General features: G+C 40.6%; 1 long non-coding RNA gene across 2 annotated transcripts in view; it reads left to right on the forward strand.

Moving 5' to 3' along the window:
• LOC141415070 (uncharacterized) overlaps window positions 1-6,041 on the forward strand; it is a 45,440-nt gene extending 39,399 nt beyond the window's left edge. For both annotated transcript variants that reach the window (XR_012440096.1, XR_012440097.1), the window contains exon 5: window positions 5,411-6,041. This is a non-coding gene — a long non-coding RNA (uncharacterized lncRNA). The remainder of the gene's footprint in view (window positions 1-5,410) is intronic.
• The last annotated feature ends 16,976 nt before the right edge of the window (window positions 6,042-23,017 follow it).

The raw sequence follows: 23,017 nt of genomic DNA on the forward strand, positions 1-23,017 counted from the left end.
TCTTCCTCCAGCCTTTCATCCTAAGCCTATGCTTATTTCTGTCAGTGAGATGGGTTTCCTGTAAGCAACAAATTGTTAGATCTTCCTTTTTAATCCATTTCATCAAGTGGTGCCTTTTGATGGGTGAATTAAGTCCATTAACATTAAGTGTTAGTAGTGATAGGTATGTGGTGATTACTGTCATTTAGTTGTCTTAGTTGTTTGAAGGTTTGATTGCATATACCTAAGTTGAGGTTACTCTCTACTGTCTTGCTTTTCATTTTCCTGTGGTTTGGTGCTGCCTGTCTTTTCATGGTTAAGTTGGGTTTCACTTTCTGTGTGCAGAATCCCTTGCAGAATCTTTTGTAGTGGTGGCTTTGTGGTCACATATTGTTTTAGTTTCTGCTTATCATGGAAGACTTTTATTGCTCCATCTATTTTGAATGATAATTTTGTTGGGTAGAGTATTCTAGGGTTGAAGTTATTTTCATTCAGTGCCCAGAAGATCTCACCCCACGCTCTTCTTGCTTTTAATGTTTCTGTTGAGAAGTCTGTTGTGATTTTGATGGGTTTACCATTGTATGTTACTTGTTTTTTCTCTCTTACAGCCTTCAATATTCTTTCCCTAGTTTCTGAACTTGTTGTTTTAATGATGATATGTTGTGGGGTAATGCTATTTGATCTGGTCTGTTTGGTGTCCTGGAGGCCTCTTGCATCTGTATGGGAATATCTTTCTCTAGTTTTGGGAAATTTTCCGTTATTATTTTATTGCATATATTACACATTCCCTTCGTTTACACCTCTTCTCCTTCTTTGATGCCCATGATTCTCAAGTTTGGTCTTTTGATGGAGTCGGTGAGTTCTTGCATTTTCTTTTCACAGGTCTTGAGTTGTTTAATTAATAGTTCTTCAGTTTTTCCTTTAATTACCATTTCATCTTCAAGTTCTGAGATTCTGTCTTCTGTTTGTTCTATTCTGCTGGATTTGCCTTCCATTTTGTTTTGCAGTTCATTCTTTTTTCTGAGGTTTTCCATATCCTGGGTGGTTTCCTATTTAATGTTGTCTATTTTTGTTCTGAGTTCATTTATCTGTTTTTTAATCATGTTCTCTGTTTCACTTTGGTGTTTATACTGTGCTTCTATGGTTTCCTTTATTTCTTCTTTTGGTTTCTCAAATTCTCTATTTTTGTTGTCTTGGAATTTCTTGAGTGTCTCCTGTACATTTTGGTTGACCATATCCAGTATCATCTCTATAAAATTCTCATTGAGTACCTGTAGTATGTCTTCTTTTAAATTATTCTTGTGGGCTTCATTGGGTTCTTTGGCATAGTTTATCTTTATTTTGTTGGAGTCTGGATCTGAGTATCTGTTTTCTTCATTTCCCTCTGGTTCCTGTACTAATTTTTTGCTGTGGGGAAATTGGTTTCCCTTTTTTTTCTGTCTTCCCATCATTGTCCTTGGTGTTGTTACTGTCCCTGTACTCTGTGCCATTATCTATATTCTAGCTTGTAATAATAAGAATGTTAATATAGAATGGAAGGGTGAGAGGAGATGGAAATAAGTTAAAGAAAAGGGAAAAACAAACAGACAGGTAGGAAAAAAGAAAATAAGGAATCAAACAAAGTTTCAAAGGTATAAACAGGGAGTGTTGTTGCACTAATTGACAGTAAGGTGAACAGGCCTTAGAGAGACAGAGAGAGGATTGAAAATAAAAAATAAAAAGAATAAATATAAGAATAAAAATAAAAAATAAGTAAATGAAAGTAATATATATATAAAAATAAAATAAAACAAAGTGAAAAATAGAAAAAAAACCCTCCAAGTTCAAATGGAATGAAGTTTCAGTCTTAATAATTTTGGTGTCTGTCTCAGTCTCCAATCCTGGAGATGGTGCCTCAGATGTTATTCTGTAGTTGTCTCATCAAAGGGGATGCATAAAATAGAACAAAACTGCACAAAAAAATAAATAAAAAACAAAAAACAAAAAAACCCACAAAGTGTCCCAAGTTCAAATGCAATACAATTTCAGTAAGTTTTTCAGCATGCAGGTGTAGTTCAGTTGTTTTCTCATCAAAGGTAGGGAGAGAGGAAAAAAAAAGAGTCTGGAGACAGTTCTGTGAATGGCTATCTGCGGCTGTGGCTTGCCTGCCCACTGCTGTCAGCTTGCTGTTGCTGCAGGTGTTATGTATGCAGATCTTCAGGGTGAGCTTAGCGCTCACCTGGCCCCACAGGCTTTGTTTACTCAGAGTTCTCCTGTGCAGGAGCCTCTGCTACAAGCTTTTCCCTTTTCAAGCACACTGGGGGAGGTGACACTGCATCTGCTTTCTCAGGCCTGCATGTTTGTTTACAGTCACGTGGGAAGTGGGTTTTCCCCCTCTCCTGTGCAGTTTTCCTCCCACCGCCACTTTCACAAGCTTTCCTGCTCATGACTACTGGGCGGTGCTACTGCTCCTGCCAGCTGCCATGTTTGTTTATAGCTCACGTGGGAAGTGGGTCTTCCCTCCTCTCCTGTGGAGTTTTCCTCCCTCCTCCACTCTCACAAGCTTTCTGGCTCCTGGTTGCTGGGCACACACCCCCACTCCCGCTGGAGCCTCCCGGCCCGCCCGGCTTGTTTATTTATAGTCCCAGGAAGGATTCCCTTCCCCCACTCTTCAGTGCTCAGTGCACCCCACCCTCTTCCCTGCATGTCTTTATTGTTCTTATTGCTTATTACTCAGTTTCTCTTTTTTCCCTGGTGGAGGTCGGTCTGTCCAGGGGGCTATGCTGCTCTGCCCCGGGGCTGTCTGTGGGAGTACTGTGGTACCACTAAGCTCACCTGGTCCATGTCTTCCCAAGCCATCTGGGCGCAGGCTACTGGTGGCCCTGGGGCCCTCCTGGTTTCTCCATTTAACGTGAAGTGGAGATGCTCTGCACTGGCTGGAGGTGTGGAGGGGTCAAAGTTTTGCCTCTTTTTGGTGGTTTTGCCTGCAAGGTGTGTCTCCAGCGTCTCTCCAAGATTTCACTATAGGAGGCATGCTTTCTGCTTCCACCCTCTAGCTGCCATCTTGGAATATCTTTAGTTTGGTTTTTTGTTGCTACTGGAATTTGAACTCAGGTCCTTGTGCTTGCTAGGCAGGCACTCTACCACTTGAGCCATGCTTCCAGCCTGTTTATGTCCTTTTAAAAAATGATCTCCTTTACATTATTTGCAATAGAATATTATTATTATGAATGTTAATTTCTTATGGTTTCAACAGAGATTGGTGGTTTCACGTGAATTCTTTTAACTATTCAAGTGAGATTTCTTGAATAAAGGATTATTTTAGAAGACATTTTTCATATCCTCATTAACACATTCTTATCAGTTAACTCTTCAATAATCTGAAAATGAAACTATTTGACAAATAATAGAGTTAAGATCTCAACTAAGAGTAATAAACTTTTTTTTTAACCATGGAAAAGAAAATTGAGAAGACTTTTGGAAATAGTATTTATTTCACCTCCTGTTGTGTTACATTTAAAATAATTCTAACTGAAACAAGTGCTTTTCAATAAGGATTGGTGTTTGAAGAGTGGTTAAGGATTGGTGTTTGAAGAGTGGTACATGGATCATTGGTAGGATTTTTTTAGTAAGGCATTTTTTTGTTTTTGTTTTTGTTTGTTTTTCAATAGCATTACTTAGAAATCCATTAACTGTTCTTTGGTTTATTTTTAAAATGATGACATACTCTTTTTCTTGTATCTAGAGTATTAGGAATTCCTTTTTCCTATTTTATTTTATTTTTATTATTGTTGTGCTGGAGATACATTGTGGTATTTACAAAAGTTCTTACCATATATCATATTTGAATTCACCCTCCATCATTCTTCTTTACTCCCTCCCCCATTCCTGAAATAGTTTCAAGTCTCTTTTTTCCATTTACAAACATTTAGAAGATACATGATAAACTATATTTTATATGAATCAGGCATCATGAAAGGCCTTTGTAGATTGCTGTATATGGCAGGATCACTGGGCCAACAAATTACAATATTTTCAACTTAACAATGGGCTTATTGGGATGTAATCCCATTATGTATATGTATTCAGATGACCTAGGACCTTTTATTGAGAAGATGATTTTCCACTGCATTGAAGTCTAATCTTTGCTGTGAATCTGTTGACGCTATGTGAGTGGGATGGTTTTCTATCTTTAAGACACTACAATAGTATCTTAATTTATATCAATTTTTGGTATATCTTGATATAGGCCATGTGTCATCTAGCTTTGTTGTTACTCTTTAAGATTGCTTTCACTATTCTTCACCTTTTGCATTTATATATATATATTTTTATTAAGGATCACTTTTGTAGTTTTCTGCATAGAAAATTAGCTGTCTTTTATTTATTCTCATCAAACTGTTATTATTTGATGTTTTTATATTTTCTGTTTTTCATATACATAGAAATATAATTCATGTTTACATTGAACTTTTTAATATTGATCTTCCTACTTCTCCATTAACTCCAGTAATTTTATAGATTTTAAATAAATTGTCTTTGTAGATAGTAATATCATCTGAAACTGAGAGTTGTATTTAATATTTCCTTTGCTTTATTGTGACAGCTAAGACTTTTAGTACAATGTTGAATAGAAGTTTTAATACTAAGCATTAGGCATGTCTGACTTATTTCTGATTTCAGAGTTAAGACTTTGAATAATTAGCCACTGAATAATACTGGCTATAGATTATTTTGTAATTTTTGTTTTCTTTTTTTTAGTTCTGGAGTTTGAACTCTATAGTGGCCTATGCCTTCAGCCACTCAGCCAACCTTTTTGTGATGGGTTTTTTTGAGCTAGTGTTTCCTGAACTATTTGCCTGGGCTGTCTTTGAACCGTGATCCTCCTAATGTCTCTGCCTCCTGAGTAACTAGGATTACATGCATGAGCCTGGCTATTTTGTAAATTTTTTAAAGCAAATTAAAGAACTATTTCTGGTGTGCTATAGAGTTGTCTTTGTCATAAACATGTGCTGAGTTTTATCAAATGTTTTCCATGTTATTTAACAGTATGATGTTTTTGTGTTTCTTAATTTAGTGGACTACATTAGTCAACATCTAAATATTGAACTCTCACTTACTCTCAATCTAATCCTGTTCCATTCTTGCTTTCATCTTCTTACTTCCCTCACTATGGCTCATGTCATTGTCACCAGTGGCTTTTTAATTTTAACCTTTGATTATTTCTTCATCTCTTATTTAGCCATTTAACAACATTTCAGTTGAACACTCTCTTCTTGAAATGATCAACTGAGTTTATGTGGGCTTTCTTTGTTTTCTTTCTACTTCCTTATTCTCTCTTAGTAGTTCTTCCTTCCCTTCTAAATTTTAGAGACTCTCTATTCTTGATGATCAAAGACAAGGATGAATGCAAAATGAAGGCCAACATACCAAAAATTTCTCTTTCTTCTAGGTAATTCATGTGCCCAAGTAAGGAGTCAATGCTTTTCAGCAAAAGCAGTTTAAGCACCTGTTACAGGATGACTCTGAAGACAAGGCTTGCCACTATCTGCCACGGACAGAGACATTGAACCACCACCCAATTGAGAAAAAAAAAAAGAAAAACAAAAACAAAAAAAAAAAAAAAAAGAGAAAAATGTGATGGTTCCCTGACTAACCCCCTTTTGACTATGTGGGCATGGTGTCCAATACCCTCTGCACTGCCAAGAGCATCAAAAACAAAGAAAGTCTTAAGAAAATGTCACAGCCAAGAGGACCTTCAGGAGCCATGATGACCAAATGTAGTGTGGTAGAAAAAAGCCATTTAGTAAAAACTAAGTAAATCTGAGTAAAGTATGAACTTCTCTGTACTCATTCACTGATAAAGAAAAATGCAGCACATCAATTTAAGATGTTAATAAATGGGAAGTAGACATAGGATCTGTGGGAGATCTGCACTATCTTCCTGATAAATTCCATAAATCCAATTGATTTATTTAAAACCAATTTTAAATAAAATTAAAAGTTTATTTAAACATGGTTTGTATGTGAACATTTTTAAATTAAATTGATAACGGCAGAGTGTTTTCAAATTAATATGTTTGGGTGGCACATTCCTAACTTCTAAATTTTATTTCATTCATTCAACAGATATTTGCAAAGTCCCTCGGTAATAAAACAATATATTAGGTGTTGGAAAATATGAGTCTGCCATTTTCTTCCGAAGGTTTAATGCTTAGTATGAGGAATGGAGACATGCTTTCGCAGCAGGTCTGGGGTCAGTGACTGATCCAGATTACACATCTCTCCTCTATGACAATATGTACACATTTCAGTTCTTTTTGAAGTCATTAAAGTGTCAACCAAAACCTTCCATTCCTTCCAACCACCTGATTGGGCATAGTGTCCAATACACCCTGGGCCTCTGGTGCCAGAGGTACCAAGCAGAGAAGATGAAAAGAACACAGGGCAATCTCATGAAATTAAGTCTGCAGGGAGAAACAGGTATGCTCCTCTCTCCTGCCTACAAGTGGTTGAGGAAGCAGCTTGGGATTCAGAATGTAGATACTGTACTCTCAAATATGGGTGCAGAGATAATTGGAAGGTGGAAGAAAGACTGAGTCATAGACCCTCAACCTTCAGCAGCTACTTCTTTGGTCTGGGAACTTCTGGGCAGCAGAGAGCCTCCCAAGACCACCTGCACACAGCCCAGCATCAGAGTATTCAGATGCTTCTAACTCCTGAATGAAGCTTCACTGGATGTTGTGGTTGGATATGAGGTACAACTCTGTCAAAGGTTATGTGCTGAAGGCTTGGTCCCCACCTGGTGGGACTATTGAGAGATGATAGGATCATGAAGACACTGAGAAAGCGAGGAGGTGGTTCAGGGCATCACTCACTCTGCCTGCTGCTCTCACCCTAATCTCAGCTTCTGTGTCACTGGACCCTGTTGCACCCTTGATCATATTATGCTCTATAACTGGAATTCAACTGCAAGTCAACAGCATTAAGTTAATTCACTCACACAGTCTATTGAGCAATGATGAGCCCTGTTTGGTCCAATATGTGAGACCAATGAAATAGCATATTTATAAGTCTTCCCAAAACAGATGCTCACAGCATGTACTCAAGGTTATATACATAACAATTTTAACTTCACTGCAAGCTTGGGAGGAGCTCTTGTGGAGCTAGGATATCAGTCACAAGTAACACATATTAACTGGTGTTTAGTGACATTAAAAAACAAAAATAGCTGGTGTGTGTTTGCATATAGAAAGTGGAGTCAGTAGGATCATGAATTCAAGGTCAGCCTGGACTACATAGGGAGACCCTGTGTCAAAATCAAGAAAACTGCTGGGTGCTGGTGGTTCATGCCTTGTTATCCTAGCTACTTGAGAGTCTGAAATCAAGAGGATCATAGTTTGAGGCTATCCTAGGCAAGCACTTCCAGAAACTCCATCTCCAAAATAAGCAGAGCAAAATGATCTGCAGGTGTGGCTCAAGCATTAGAGCTCCTACTTTGTAACTGTAAAGTCCTGTGTTCAAACACAAGTCCCACCAATCAATCAATCCATAAATAAAAGCAAACAAAGCAAACAAAATGTAAATGAAACCAAACCAGTGCATTATAGAGGAGGAGGTTAAATAGGTAGCAATGGAACTTGGATTTAATGAAAAGCCAACATCTGCCCCAATGAGAAAACAAACCCACATAGAAATGCAATGTATGGAGGTGTGGCTCAAGCAGTAGAGATATCCCAAGCCTGGAGTTCAAATCTCTAATATATATATATATATATATATTCCTAAAGCAGAATCTGGAGAATAAAAAAGATGATGGTAGATAATGCTTATGGTATAGGAATGAATATACATATCTTAAACTGCCCAGGGTCACCCTGGGAAGGGGACTAGGGAGGAGTGAAGAGGACAGATAGAGCTGAAACAATGGAGTTATAATACATGTATGCATGGAAACAACACAAGAAAACTCCCCATGTAACTATCTTTATTGCAAACTAGCAAAAATGCCATGCTTCTCTTTTTATCTTTTATGTATTTTCTTCTACAAAATCTGAGAACAGTAGGGCTGAACAGGTTTTGCCTTGTGGGAGTGGGGGTCAGCACTGATGGGAAGGGGGAGGCTGAGAGAAAGGGGTAGAAGGATGAACATGGTGTAAATAATGTATACACATGTATAAAAAGTAATAATAATTGTTGAAACTGTTCCAGGAATCAGAGAGGGGAGATGAAAGAGAGCAGTGGAGGGGTGAATTCCAGTGTGATATATCTGATGCATTTTAAAGTCTTTGAAATGCTACAATGTACCCCCACCCAGCAAAATAAGAAAATAAAAATAAGTAAATAAACACAGATTGTAGCAAGAATAATATTTATAAAGGTCAGAAAAAATTTTAAACACTAGTAATTTATTCTCTTAGCATGATATATATATATATATATATGGCATGATAATATAGCTCAGTTGGAAATAATGGGCAAATATACAAACAACACATGACACTTTTACATCTGCAAAGTTTTACAGTTTTCATTTGACAAAAAGCCTTTTAATACATGCGCTAATGTTAAAGAAATGGACTTCTAGGTAGCTGTGAAGAAAGTGTAACTTATTGTAAGTCATTTCTTCTTTAAGATTTTGGCCACACATAAGAATGAGAAATTAAGCTTAACTTCTTAGAAAAGAGAGGTGGCACAGCACACCGCTATTGAAACTAGCAGATGACTAAAAAGCCCTCATCAACAGTAACTTCCACTGAGGTCAGATACCTGTTATGTTTCAAACTAGGCTGACAGTTGGGAGGCAGGAGACATTCCATGACACCCTCCACATTCTAATTCTGTTACTGTTGCTCCAGGACATTACCTGGCAGTCTGGGCCCTACCTCCCTCACTCCTTGTGGAGTCTGAGCTACAGGTAGTGCCTTTGGATCTGAATTCTGGCATCCTGACCCTTCTTTACAGGGTTAAGGACTCTCAAGTGGGGTGTTGATCAACTTTCTCTCAACAGTAAGTTAATAGTTACAGTTACTGTCATCCTTCAGAACTGATGACACCTGTTTGAGTTCATGTGTTTTGGTTTCTTCTCCACAGTCTCTGGCTTGGATTCTTCTGCAACAAACACCATAATGGCAGGATCTTCCAGCCCTTTTTCTGCATCAAGGGCAGAAATGAACATCCTAGAAATCAACAAGAAATTGTGCTTTCAGCTTGAGGAGACAAAACAGCAGCTCCAATACCTCAAAGAGAAGTTTCTTATATCTGAAGCTACTGTGTACAGCTGGCCAACCAGCTGTGGAAATACAGTAAGTTTTGTAGTTTCACAGTCACCCAAGTGATGAATGAGCATGTGTTTTCTCTATATGAAATGAAATGTCTCCCCAACTTGATTCTTCATTTCCCTTTATCAAATAAATTTCATCCTTTCCACATTCCTAGAAATATAGAAGTTGATATTTCTCCCTGAATTTGCTAAGGATAGAAAAATGGTGACAAAAAGAATCACAAAGTGCACAGGGTGGGTCTAGGGTTAAAATCCTAATTGCTGATTTCTGATTAAGGGAGAGAATTGCCTGCTTTTCTCAAGAACTGGTCAAAATATTTTCTTCACTACTCTCTGTACCATGTCAGTTCCTGCAAACATCAGTGTTGAACCAACATGGAGGCCTGGCCTGGCCCTCACCAGCTTCCCCTGAGTTTAAACTTCCATTGAATTCTAATTGGCCAAGCTCTGTAGTGATCATGCTAGAGACATGGAGATAGAGCACAGTACCTGCTTCAAAGGAGGTACAGGGGAGTCTGCTGCCAACTGAAACTGTGGCATCATAAGTGACCCCGCTGAGACCAAAGAAACCCTGGTGAGGGGAAGCACTAGGACACCCTGAAGGACAGGTTCTTCTTATATTCCAGAAGGGTCATTTGATACTCTGTAGAGCAGAGGAAGGTACTTCTGAGATATCAGACAATCTGTAATATGCCCTGTCTCTCTCTGAGCTGGTGACTCTTCAGGGTTACTCAATGGCCAGCAGGTCCAGGTAGACTACAAGTATCTCAGCTATGAGACATGAGGTCAAAGTGAGAATGAAGGTTTTCAGAGGAGAACATCAGCCAGAGAAATAGGCAAGCCAGGTTGAGAGCAGGATCTCCCCCCACACACTCAGCTGGGAATAGCAGCCCACCACCCTGTTTGTTGTGACTCAAGGAATCATGTGAACAGGGGCCATGCACAATAGCTAGCAAGTTAAGAAGGAATCATTCCAACTCTCAGCTGCATTTATCCTCATTTATATACAACTTCTTTTTCAAAACATCTTGGTAGAATTTTTTAAATTGAAAATAACTTTAAAAAGTAGAAAATTAGCCATCTTCTAAGTAAGTTCAGAGATAACTTTTGGAAGAGCACATTATCATCTTTTCTTAGGGTCAGAATATAATTGTAGGAAACAATTTTGAACTTGAAGAAGGAAGATATCCCCAAGACACTGTTGAGGTAACAATGGGCCTTGGGACAGACTCAGGAAATGTCTAGCTCTAGTGTCTGAGCAGAAAAGAAATCACTACTTCAGACCCAGTTCAGTATTTTGACTTAGAAGTGCAAGGCTTGGTAATTACAGTGGTCCAGATCAGAGTCAGACCTCAGTGATGTGAATTCTGACTCTGCCATTTACCAAGTGAGTCATTGGAGAATTTGCTTACATTTGAGCATGATTTCTCCAATGGGACAATTAAATGTAATCTAGTAAAGACACTGGGATATTAAAATATGAAATCTCTAGACAAAGCCTTTGCCCTGGGGCAATGTTTGTCTTAGGGAGGACACTGCAGTGTTTTCAGCTATCCACTGGGATGGGTGCATCTGTCTTCTCTTAGAATGTGGAGACTTCAAAGTCATTGAGTCAGTTCTGGGGGAGAAGCTGCAGCCCGAGGAGGGGGACCTGACAGAGATGCTGATGCTCACTGAGAAGCTGAGGTAAGGGGGCTCTGTGCAGGGCAGGAGGTTGGCCCATGTGTGGCTCTGAGGTAAATGTCAGCTGGGGGAACTAAGAGCTAGCCTTGGCCAGGAGACAGTAGAAAGTCACCCTCTCAAAAAAAGTCCATATCCAAAAAATTGTCCATTGCCAAATGAGGAGGTGAAAGGATGTGTTTATTATGGAGATTTCAGAATGTAGCTGGTTTTGGTCACAGAGTAGACCTGGACACTATGGAGGAATCTTATAGCAGGAGCATTTTCTGACATAGGGGAGGCCTTTGTTCTACCTGCCTTTTTCTTTTGTCTCAAACAGATCACAAAACACATGCTGGAATTCTCCCAAGGGCTCATTGGGGATATTCTTACAGACATCTCTGTCAAAGCCCATACAATCTATGGTGTAACTCTGCAAGGTTCCATTTTCTCTCTGTTCTACCTCAGGGAATCCAACATCCTCATTGAACACCAGACCAAGAAGCTGTCCCAGTTAGAGCAGAAGTTACAACAGGGGAGAGATGTGTCATTTGTCCTCAGTATACATCTCAAGGACCTCGTCACCCATGATGATAGTGGTGATGACCAGGCCTTGGACCTCCAAGAGCAACTGGCTGAGGGGTGTTGGCTGGCCGAGTGCTTTTCCGCAAGCTCAGCCCAGGTGAGATGAGCAAAAGCCCTGATTTCATACAGCTGTGCGAGGTCACCAGCTCACAGACACTCCACTTACAAAGTGACTTTTACCAGCTGTTGTGGTTTCCAGGTCAATTTTAGGGCAATGGCAAGAGCAGGACTTTCTTAATGGGGAACACAAAAGATAAATGCAGTGTGGAGGTCATAGTGTCTGCCTCCTCTATCATCCTCTCTCTGATGGGCCATGGCCTTTGATGAGGAGGGCAGCATCTCTCCAGTGTTAAAGCAGAACGGGAGACAGCTTGTTAGAGTAAAGTTGTTCCAGAGGAAGAACGGAAGGTTCCCAGGCTCAGACTATTTGCTTTCTTTCTAACTCTGGACAATTGATCATTTTATCTTTCCTGAAATTCAGTCTTCTGATCTATAGAAAATGGATCACATAATAGCTGGAGTCATCATATGTAGGAATGGAATTTTCCTGAATGCATTTATGAAAATAAAGACCCTCATTCTTTTGGGCTTCTTAGGTAGTTTTAGAAGACATATAATGAGATATGTCCTCCACAGCAGTGACACAGAAAAGTTCTATGGTCATAAAAGTTCACCTTAGCACCTATTCATTACTATCTCCCTTATCTAGAACTCCAAAGAATCATATCTTTTTTTTTTTTTTGGAATGGGGTTTGAACTCAGGGCATACACGTTGAGCTACTCCACCAGCCCTTTTTTATGATTTTTTTTTGAGATAGGGTCTCATGAATTATTTGCTCAGGCTGGCCTAGAACTGCAATCCTTCTGATCTCTGCCTCATGAGTAGCTAGGATTATAGTTGTCAGCCACCAGTGCCAGGTAAGAATCATTTCTTTACATATCACCAGCTATGTTTACAATGATTTTCCCCCGAGTGTTTTCTTTCTCTTTTAGTTATCTTATCCATGTTTTTCACAGAACAGAGGTCAATTTTAACAAAGTCTGATTTATCCAGTCTTTTGTGAATTGTGCTTTTGACAATATGTCTAAACACAAACCCACAGTCACCTTACATTTTGTTCATCATCTTTGGGAGTTGTATACAAAGATTGTAGGTTGGGAATATAGCTCAGTGCCAAAGATGTGCAAAGCCCTAGGTTTTATTCCCAGCACTGGGGCAAAAGACAGATTATGGTTTACACTTGAGGTCTGTGATCCATTCTGATTTAATTTTGGGGAAAGTTATAAGGACTATATTTCAATACATTTTGGTGGCCCATGAAGGTCCATTTATCCCAGCATCACTTGTTAAAAAGAGTCCTTTTGCCATTGACTGGTCTTTTCTTTGGTGTCTCTGTGAGGGTTTCTTTCTGAGCTATATGATTAATGGATTCTCTCAGGACTACTACCATTTCTAGGTTGCTGAAGCTATGTAAGAATTCTTGAATTTGGGTGGTATCAGTTCATTGATTACCTCTCTTTCAATGTTGTCTTTTGTGAGTCTTTTGACTTTCCCAGTACACTTGAGGTTTTGGGTTTGCTATCTTCTGAATAACCTGTTGGTGTTTTAATTGGAAGTGCACCGCATCAATAGGTTGAGTTAGGCATCTCAAGAGCATTTTGACTCTTCTCCATATACAGGGAATATCACTTTATATAGGTAATTACTGAGGCATTTGGTCTATTTTTTCATATCCTTATCTTTTTCTATTTGTGTTATCTACTCCTTTTTCCATGCATGTTGCAGGTATAGAATCCAAAGGCAGCTAGATAATGTGATGAACTGAGTAACACAGGATAGTTTTTTTCCCCAATACTGGGATTTGAACTCAGGGCCTCATGCTTGCTAGTGAGATGCTCTATCACCTGAGTCACTCTACCAGCACATGATAGCTCTGCAAACAGATTTTGGCCACCTGAGCCAGCAGTTTGCAGTCTTATTTGTTTGTTTTTTGCAGGTACTGGGGTGTGAACTCAGGGCCTCATGCTGGCTAGTCAGGCACTCTACCACTTGAGCCATTCCACCAGCTCAACACAAGATACTTTTAATAGTGTTTCCATTTTAAGCACCATGTGCAATGTGGGTGGTACATCAATCTGAGAAGTGTTAGCTGATGAATAATAAAACCAAGGCATGCCAGTCACGAGAATACTATATATGAGATGTACACTACAATTTTCTCTTTCTATCTTGAAATCCTCCATGGATGTTTATGTCTCCTTGCCCACAGGGGCACTGTGTTTTTACAATTGGTAATGAGGGACTACTCAATGTTAAACTAGACATTTCTGATTGATTGCAGGAAATCATGAAGATGAGGGAAATGATAATGATTGCAAATGGCTGTCCCCCAGGTAATAATAAATATTCAGGGTTTGGGGTTGGATGGGTAAAATATGACAAGATTCTGCAAATGAACAGTCCCAAGTCACAAGCAGCCACAGATTTCACAGTGTCCATTGATTGGTGGTATTTATCTGTACCTAGGTGGAACTAATAAATTGGCCTGTAAAGTCTTTGAACTCAGTACACTGAGTTCCTACTCCTGTCTTCTATCATCAAAGCAGCTACACCTCATCCTTATCCCAGGAGATTGTTTTCTTTCTTTTTGATGGGGGTCTCCCTACCATACATTACAACTCCATTATGCCTCTATCAGGAGCACCTGGGAAACTTGTATCTCATCCTCCTGATTTAATCACATTCTATCCCAGCAGGCTGAGCAGAGAGGGAGAGGAGAAGAGAGTTAAGGAAGCTCTTGAGAACTCATTGGATGAAAGTCTTAAGATGTCCTCCAGTTACCATGACCTGTCCAACACCCACCATCCTCCCAGCATCACTGATGTTCTGTTGGATGACCGTGAGGAATCTTCTCGTTATACAGCTGGTAAGTACTCTTTTATAAAGAGAACTGCACTCATACCAACCATATTTGTGGAGGTCCAATGGAAATTTCAGAGTGGTGAACACAAACTAACCAGAGAGGGAAGGTAGAAAAGACTGTAAATAGACCCATCCACCACTGATGCCTGAGCTTATTCTGTAAGCTGGACAGTTAATCTCTTCTGCAATGTTCTTGCTAATTGTTGATACTGAGCAACATTAGTGACCATCCAAACAGGTTTGTACTCTTGACTACGTCATTGGAAATACTGTTGTCATGGCTGCTTATCTCCAAGCTTCAATCTCTCTCTCCTCTAAGTTGTCTTGTCAATGAGAAGGTGCCATATACCTACCAGCATACAAACATATCTTGGACATGTTTGGAATTATTCTGGAAGGCATGGCATGTGCTGTGGCTCTCTCCATCCCCTTGAAAGTAAAGTATCTTATTCTTTGTAGCATCAGAAGTGTTTTCTCTGTAAGGGTCTGTAGATTACATCCATCAGATTAGTCTCAATATATAATCTCAACTCGACCAAGAAAAACCAGTGTCTGACAGAGTAAGGGAGGCTGAATCTTGCAGAAACATTTCTAGGAAGTCACTATTGAGGCTTTTCTGCTCATTGGGATAAAGCATAGTTTTAACTGATCACCAGATTCAGAACAGAGGGCACTGTCATGTTAACTGAGTGAGACAGGGAAAGCTTGCCCTGTGATTGAGGATAAGAAACCCTTCCATTTCTCCAAGGACAAAATCTGGAGACTTTTGGGTATTTCCCTCAAGGTATCCTGTTCTCACACCAAGAATACTTACATCCATGTGCCTAAAGTGTCCTGGTGTAATGGGTCATAACAGAAGTTTTCATTATGACTGTATCTGTCTGAATGTATTTTTCAGGAACTCAATATGATCAGAAGAAAAAAGAAGAGGAGGAGGCTGTGTTCTTCAGGTGATGTGAAATCATGGGCTGTTATGCAGTAGTGTCACCTCAGGTCCAAGGAAAACCCCAAACAGCTGAATATATCTTCTTTATCCTTTCTGCCAGATGGATGGGGTCAATTTTCTTGATGGCCCTTCTACTAGTTTTCGTCTTCTATTATTTCTTTCAAATTTAATAGCCTACCATCAGGGAAACCCAGGTTGAAATAAACTCAGGTTTTCCTGCAATCAGGGTGAACTGCTGTACTCCCCTTGGTTAGGGAATTGGGAGGAGAGGCACTTGCTCTTTTGGAACAGTTGGTTGTCTGAGATTCAATACCACAAAAAGGCAACTAGAAAAAAAATTCAGACTCAATGCAATAGTTAAAAAACAAAGGCTGCATTGTCTATATCAGGTTTATTCACTGGAACCCTGCAAAAATAGTGGATCAAATGCAACTTCTGTGGTTGGCATGGTGCGCATGCCATGCCTGCTCCACACAGGGATTTTGTATCTCTTTGCTCATCAGCATGTTATCTGACCAGTGCATTGGGGACTGGCACCTCCCACTCCAAACACAAATACATTGTTCTCCACTTCTTTTAACAGTCACTCTCTACCTAGTAAGAGGGGGATTGTTTGATTCCTCTTCTCCAAAGGGAAAACCTCTCTGCCTTCTGTGGCCCCTCATTTAGCCTCCCTGCAGGACCAAGTGAGTTGTGGAGTCTAAACTTTCACTGTTTAACATTCTCTTCTCCTCACTCATGGGCTCAGCAGGAAGTTGCAAGACATAGAAGACATTACTGCAGTGCTGCAGGACTCATTGGATGAGATGTATTTGACTCATTCCAGTTGCCATGACTTGTCTGATTTCCACAAGCCTCACAAGAGTCCACTGGCCCCACCTGAGGAACAGTTTGTATGTGCTAATCTGGACATGGCTGGTGAGTACACATATTCAAAAGAGAATAAGTCTCCAAATAGTCTCCCCTGTAGCCTTCTTATTGTTTAACTCAGCTGTCTGCAAGGTAGAAAACTCTCTGCTGCAAGCCCAGCAGGTACACCTCAGTTTGAGTCAAACTCTAGGACTGCTTTCATGCACAGACATAAAGACAGTCACTTTTCACCCTTCCTATTCTCAGGGGACACCTGTGTGACTTGGTGCACATTAGCAAATGCAGGCTGTGGAATCAATGCACACCAGGGTGAGGACAGCAAGTGAACACTACAGTCTGTTTTTTAATGGATCATCTCATCTCCCTGCTAAATGTCATTTCTGAACAGGGTTCCTTCAGTATCTGCCACTGTCCAAGGAGGATGACAGTCTTGTCTATACTTTTGGAGCTGGTACTATGGTTGCTCAGCTCTGATCTCCAATCCCTCTCCTCCTGGCTTGTCCTGAATAAGCATTCCTCTGAGTACCTAAACATCCCCCACTATCACTGCCTATGTATGGAATTTTTCCTGGAAGCAAGGTCACAACCTGGCACCCCCAAATTATATGAATGGCAAGGATCATGTCCCCTAAATTGCTGAAAGTATTTCTTCCATTGTGGGAATTTATACTTCACATAAGTCTAATCTCTGTGTCTATTGGCATTTGACCAAGACAAGCAAGCTGTCCTACAGGGCAAGGTCCCAAAGATAGCTAAGCATGTCCCCCAGAATATTTGGGGGGAGGAAATGCATGCTAAACTGTTTTCCAGTGTTCAGGCTGTGAACATGTGTTAATGATTTTACAGAACCTGAGTATGCAATGTTTCCATGAAACAAAGCCAGCTACTCCTAGACCACATCCCAAAGTCACCTGCAGTGGTCCTCTCAGAATACCTGAGTTGAAGAGAGAATATTTATTTCCCTGTGTTTGCAGTTGGTAAAGCAGTAGAAATGTAAGGTGACTCATTGCATCTGATTATATTTGCATCCCACATCTCATCTCCCTGTTAAATGTTATTTGTGAACAGTGTTTCTTCAGCATCAGCCATTGTCCAAGGAGGCTGGTACCCTTGCTCATAGTTTTGGGATTGTTACTATGATCACTCAGGTCTGAGTTCTAGTCCCTCTCCTCCTGGCTTGTCCTGAATAAGCATTCCTCTGAGTGCCTGTACATCCACCACTGACATGCATTATGTATGGAATTTTCCTTGAAGGAAATGTCATAACCTGGAACCCCCAAATTACATGAATGGCAAAGATCCTGTACTGGAGATTGCTGAAAGTATTCCTCTCCTTGTGGGAGTTTATATTTCACATAAGTCTAATCTCAGTATCTACTGTCTTCTGAACCAAGACAAGCAAGCTGTCCTACAGGGCAAGGTGAGCAAAGGTCCAGAAGCAGCTAAACATGTCTCCCAGGATATCAGGTGGAAAATGCATGCTTAACCATTTTCTGGTGTTCAGGATGTGAATGTGTTTTAATGAATTATTATAACAAGACTGTCTACAGAATGGTCCAAAAAACAGAGCCAGCTACTTATAGAACACATCCCAAGGCCATCTGCAGTGGTCCTCTTAGAATACCTGAGTTCAAGAGAGAATATTTATTTCCTTGTGTTTGCACTGGGTAAAACAGTAGCAATGTATGTTGATTCATTCCACCTGATAATATTTGCAGAAAACAAAATTGGTTGCAAAGCCAAAAGACAAGAGGCAAAGACTCCCAGGTAAGTGATTACCAAGGACTGTTGAAGGCACCTAAAATGATGTGGACATGTCACCTGCAGATCCCGGGAGAAAACAGCTCTGCAATTAGACAACCACAGAGGAGATACTTAAACTGTTTTGCTTCCAGTCTTTTATTTTCTTGGGTTCAAAACCATTTCTAATTAATTTCTTAAATTAAAATAGAGTTCAGAAGATCAAAAAATGCTCTATACTGTTTTGTGTTAGGAGAAAGTACCATCTTAAACACAATAGTGAAAAAACAAGTCCTGGAATGCCCATAGCAGGAAGCTTTCTTCACGGGACCACTATAAGTAAAGTAGAACAAAATGCAGCTGCTGTGGTTGTCATGGTATGACTGCCATACCTGCACCATGCATGGAGGTTAAGTGTCCTTGCTCACCAGCATGTTATCTGACCACCCCCCAAACACACACATGGTTCTCCAACTCCATCAACAGTCACTTTCTGCCCAAGTTGGGGGGAAATGTATGGTTCCTCTTTTGCAAAGGGAAAACCACTCTCCTTTCTGTGGCTCCTCATTTAGCCTCCCTTCAGGACCCAGTGAGAAGTTGTCAAGTCTAAACTTTCACTGTTTAACATTGTCTTCCCCTCACACACTTAGGATCAGCAGGGAGCTGCAGGAGGTGGAAGACATTACTTCAGTGCAGCAGCACTCACTGGGTGAGGTGTTGGATCCTTCCAGTTGCCATGATTTGGCTGATGTCCATCAGCCTCCCAGAACTCAAGTCTCCCAACCTGAGGAGGAATTTGTGTGCTCTATTCTGGATGTTCCTGGTGAGTACAACCATTGAAAAGAGAATAAGGCTCCCAATAGTCTCCCAAGTAGCCTTGTTATTCCTTAGCTCAGCTGCCTGTGTGTATAAGGCTCTCTCAGCTACAAGACCTACAGATACATCCCAGTTTGAGTCAAACTGTAGGACTTCTTCCATGCACAGACATAAGGATATTCAGTTTTAACCCATCCTAGTCTTGAGGCACACCTGTCTGACTTGGTGCACATTACCAAAAGCAGGGTGTACAAAGATTGCATACTGGGATGAGGAAAGTGAGTGAATCCTACAGTCTATTTTTTAATAGGTTATCTCATCTCCCTGTTAAATGTCATTTCTGCACTGTGTTCCTTCAGCATCAGCCATTGTCCAAGGAGGATAGTAGACCTTCCTATACTTTTGGAGTTACTATGATTAATCTCCAGTCCCTCCCTTCCTGGCTTGTTCTGAATAAGCATTCCTCTGAGTACCTAAACATCCCCCACTGTCATTGCCTATGTGTGGATTTTTCCTGAAGACAATGTCACACCCTGGTACCCCCAAATTGCATGAAAAGCAAGGATCCTGTACTGGAGATTGCTGAAAGTATTCCTCTCCTTGTGGTAGTTTATATTTCACATAAGTCTAATCTCACTGTCTATTGACATCTGAACCAAGAATAAGCAAGCTGTCCTACAGGGCAAAGTGAGAAAAGGTCAAGAATCAGTTAAGCAAGTCTCCCAAGTATCTGGGGAATAAAAGCAAGCTTAACTGTTTTCCAGTGCTCAGGCTATGAATGTGTGTTGATAATTTAACAGAACTTGATTGTCTATGAAATGGTTCCATAAAACAGGCCAGCTTCTCCTAAAACACATCTCAAGGCCACCTGCAGAGGTCCTCTTAGAATACCTCAGTTCAACAGAGAATATTGATGTCCCTGTGTTTGCATTTGGTAAAGCAGTAGCAATGTAAGGTGACTCATTCCATATGATTATATTTTCAGAAAACAAAATTGGTTGCAAAGCCAGAGAAGGACAAGAGGCAGAGGCTCCAAGGTAAGTGATTATAAAGGACTGTTGGTTTACCTAAAATGATTTGGAGATGTCACCTGCAGATTCCCAAGCGAAAACAGCTCTGCAATTAGACAACCCCAAAGTAGACCTTTAAACATTTTGCTTCCCTTCTTTTATTTTCTTGGGTTGAAAAGCATTTTGATGAATTTCTTAAATTAAAATAGAGTTCAGGTGAGTGAAAAATGTTCTACACTCTCTTATGTGTGGAGAAAAGATTTATCTTAAACACAATAGTAAAAGAACAAGGGCTGGAATACCCATATCAGGAAACCTTCATCACTAGAAACTTGCAAGTAAACTGGAACAAAATGCAGTTTCTGTGGTTCTCATGGTGTGCTTGCAATGCCTTCCCCATACACAAGGGTTGATTCTCACTGCTAACCAGCATGTTATCTAACCAGTGCATTGAGAACCTGCTGCTCTCCATCCCCACACCCAAACATACACACTGTTCTCCAACTCCATCAACAGTCACTCTCTACCCTGACTCCTCTTCTCCAAAGGGAAAACCACTCTGCTGTCTGTGGCCCCCTCATTTATCCTCCCTTCAGGTCCAACTGAGAAGTTGTCAAGTCTAAACTTTCACTGTTTAACATTCTCTTCTCCTCACAAACTTGGGCTCAGCAGGGAGCTGCAAGAGGTGGAGGACATCACTGCAGTGCTGCAGCACTCACTGGATGAAGTGTACAGTTGCCATGGCATGTCTGATTTCCACCAGCCTGCCAGCACTCATATTTCCCCTCCTGAAGTGCAGTTTGTCTGCTCTATTCCAGACCAAGATGGTGAGTGAACCCATTCAAAAGAGAATGAGGCTCCCAATGGTCTCCCATGTAGCCTTCCTATTCTTTATTTCAGCTGTCTGTTAGAAAGCTCTCTCTGCTGCAAGCCCTGCAGATACACCTCAGTTTGAGTCAAATTCTAGGACTTCTTTCATGAACAGACATAAGGACAGTCAGTTTTTACCCTTCCTGCACTTATGGCACACCTGTATGACTTGGTACACATTTGCAAATGCAGGGTGTGGAATCATTGCACGCCAGGGTGAGGAGAGTGAGTGAATCCTACAGTCTGGTTTTTAGTGGGTTATCTCTCTATTAAAAGTCATTTTGATCAGTATTTCTTGAGCATCAGCCACTTTCCTAGGTGGGTGGTAGTTTTACCCATTCTTTTGGAGTTGCTACTATGATTGCTGAGCTTTCATTGCCAGTCCCTCTCCTCCTGACTTATCCTAAATAAGCATTCCTTTGAGTACCTAAACATCCACCTTTATCATTGCCTATTTATGGGATTTTCCTCAAAGGAAATTCATACACTGGCACCCCTAAATTTCATGAATGGCAAAAATTCTATACCCAAAATTGCTGAAAATATTCCTTCCCTTGTGGGAATTTAGATTTCACATAAGTCTAATCTCAGTGTCTTTGGTCACCTGAACCAAGACAAGCAAGCTTTCTTACAGGACAAGGTGAGCAAAGGTCCCCCAGGAAATCAGGAGAGAAAACACATGTTTCACTGTTTTCCCCTATTCAGGCTCTGAACATGTGTTGATGGTTTAACAGAACAGGACTGCCTATGAAATGGTTCCAGAAAACAGAGCTAGATCCTTCTAGAACACATCCCATGGCCACCTGTAGTGGTCCTCTCAGATTACCCAAGTTAAAGAGAGAATATTTATGTCCCTGCATTTGCAGTTGGTAAAGTTGTAGCAATGTAAGGTGACTCATTCCATCTGATTATCTTTCCAGAAGACAAAATTGGTTGCAAAGCTGAGGAAGCACAAGAGGCAAAAGTTCCCAGGTGAGTGATTACCAAGGACTGTTAATGATACCAAAGGTGATGTGGATATGTCTGCTGCAGATCCCAAGAGAAAACAGCTCTGCAGTTAGACAACCACAATGTAGATCCTTGAACTATTTCACTTCTCTTCTTTTATTTTCTTGGGTCAAAGCCATTTCTAATTAATTTCTTAAAGTAAAATAGAGTTCAGGTGAGTAAAATATGCCTTACACTCTCTTATGTTAGGAGAAAAGATTTATCTTAACCACAATAGTGAAAGAACAAGTCCTGGAATGCCCATATCTGGAAGCATTCTTTACTGGAACCCTGCAAGTAAAGAGGAGCAAAATGCAACTTGTGTGGTTCCCCTGGTGTGCATGCAGTGCCTGTCCCATACAGGGAAGTTGAGTCTTCTTCCTCACCAGCACGTTATCTGACCAGTGCATTGAGCAGCGCCTTCTCTTGAATTCAACTCCACCCCCCAACACACACATGGAGATACACACGGTTCTCAAACTCCCTTTATAGTCTCACTCTTCCTTGGTATCTCTGGTTTGTATTCTGCGTCATATCATATGGCTATCCATCCTTGCAATTGAAAAAATGTTCACAGTCTCATGGTTTAATACTCTCTTGTCCCTATGCACTTGGGCTATCAGGGAGCTGCAAGAACATGGGAGCCTTACCACAGTGCAGCAGGACTCATTGCATGAGCAGTGTTTGGCTTCATCCAGTAGCCATGACCTGTCTGAGTTCCACCAGCCTCCCAACACTCCAGCCTTCCTATCTGAGGAGTACATGGTGCACACTCCTCCGGCTGTGTCAGGTGAGCACCCTCACTGCAAAGAGAATAAGGCTCCCAATGGTTTCCCATGTAGCCTCTCTATCCTTTACCTCAGACTTCTGTCTGTTAGACAGCTCTCTCTGCCCCAGGTCCTGCTGCTACACCTGGGTTTCAGTCAAACTCTAGGATTCAGTTTTAAGCACAGACATAAGGTGGGTCAGGCAACTTGTACTCTTCCTGGTTTCATGCCACACTTCTCACCTTGGTACACACTGGCAAATGTAGTGTGTGGAAACAGTACAGACCAGGGTAAGGAGACTGAGTGAATCCCACAGTCTGTTTTGTAATGGGTCATCTCAACTCTGCTTCTCTTGTCTTATTAAATATAATTTCTGAAGAGCATTCCCTCAGCATCTGCAGTTGTCCAAGGAGGATGGTAGTCTTATGTATGCTTTTGGAGATGTTACTGAGATTGCTGAGCTCTAGGCTCCAGTCCATCTCTTCCCAACTTGTCCTCCTTTAGAATTCCTGAGTACCAGAACGTCCTTGTGCTATCATCCTTGCTTGTGCATGGAATTTTCCCTGAAGGCAAGGCTGCATTCTGGTAGCCCAAACCTTGATG

Source organism: Castor canadensis, chromosome 12 (genome assembly GCF_047511655.1).
Source record: "Castor canadensis chromosome 12, mCasCan1.hap1v2, whole genome shotgun sequence".
Classification (NCBI taxonomy): Eukaryota; Metazoa; Chordata; class Mammalia; order Rodentia; family Castoridae; genus Castor; species Castor canadensis.